The following is a 1,518-nucleotide window of genomic DNA, read 5'->3' as shown; positions in this document are numbered from 1 at the left end:
GAACCTTTGGAACAATTTTTTAAAAAACCATTAAATTTCTAAAATTTATTTTTAGATTCACCTGGTTTTCTATGCCATTTATTACTTGTGTTTAAAACACACTAGGATTCACATTCCTCAATCTAGGGGTTGTTTTTATAACTCTCAGTGGATTAAAATGATAAAGTAGCAGAATTTAAATTGGATTCTCAGAATTTAAAGCAGCCGGGTTTGCCACGCAGTGCACAGCTGCCGGGCTGAATGACTCTTGTTAAACCCAGGTGACAAGAGCTCTATGCCTGGGTTCCCACTGCAACCCACACAGCTGTTAGTTTGCAACCTTCTGCTCCTGATGAGACACAGTAATCGGTTTAATTTTAGCTCTCTCTCTCTCTCTCTCTCTCTCTCTCTCTCTCTCTCTCTCTCTGTGTGTGTGTGTGTGAAATGAATGTGTATATTTTACATCATTTTGTAGGACTCAATAATTATAAACTGCAAAGTGAAGGAAAACCATTCCACTATACCCCAGATTACTTCTTGCAGTTCAAACTAATTTCAAAATGTCTACATAAAACCAGTAAGGTTCATATAAAGGAACATGAACATACCACATCTTTACTGGCACCAAGTCTAGTCCCTGTCAACTATTTTAAGAAATTTAGGAAAATGTTTATTTTATATGTGATTGTCTAATAGTCATCATGTGAGTAACTGTTAGAAAATAGAAAAACAGTGCAAGGTGACAATAAGTCCACGTCACGCAAGAGCTGGTACATGACTATAAGGAAGTTGTGTTCCAGACAACAGGGCAGCTGCACATAGGGACCCTCAGCACTAGTGACAACATACACAAGACCTGTTCAAACTCAAGCAAGACAAAATACCAGCATGAAGTGGGGAGGTGGGTATGAAGTCCCACCTCTAGCTAAGGAACTATTCTAGCATTTGATAGCTATAGATAGATGATAGATAGATGGTAGATGGATAGATGATATATAGGTGATGATAGATAGATGATGGATAGATAGGTAGATAGATAGATTATAGGTAGATGAATAGATGCTATATAGATGATGATAGATGATAGATGGATATAGATAGGTAGATAGATAGGTAGATAGGTAGACAGATGATAGATAGATAGATGATAGATAGACAGATGGATGATAGATAGATAGATAGATAGTTAGACAGACAGATAGATAGATAGATAAATGATAGATTTTGGCCTCAGAACTATCTATATCCATTGCAGAAGCTGATCATTTTACTCCAATCCTAGAGAGAGAAAGCTTCACAGTCTTTTACCATTAAGAATAGTTGCATAGACACATACAAGAGGAATAGATCACACTTTGAATTACTCCTCACACCTTTTACTACTGTATATATATAGTCTTTTTGAAGCAGGGTCTCCCTGTAGCCACAGCTGTCCTGGAACTCACTATGTAGACCAGGCTGGCCTTGAACTCACAGAGATCCTCCTGCCTCTGCCTCCCAAGTGCTGGGACTATAGGCATGTGCCACCATGCCCAGCAA

The sequence above is a fragment of the Nannospalax galili genome, unplaced genomic scaffold (genome assembly GCF_000622305.1).
Source record: "Nannospalax galili isolate Female #2095 unplaced genomic scaffold, S.galili_v1.0 scaffold792, whole genome shotgun sequence".
Taxonomy (NCBI): Eukaryota; Metazoa; Chordata; class Mammalia; order Rodentia; family Spalacidae; genus Nannospalax; species Nannospalax galili.
The sequence above is the reverse complement of the archived record's forward strand: the minus strand, read 5'-3'. Positions refer to the sequence as shown.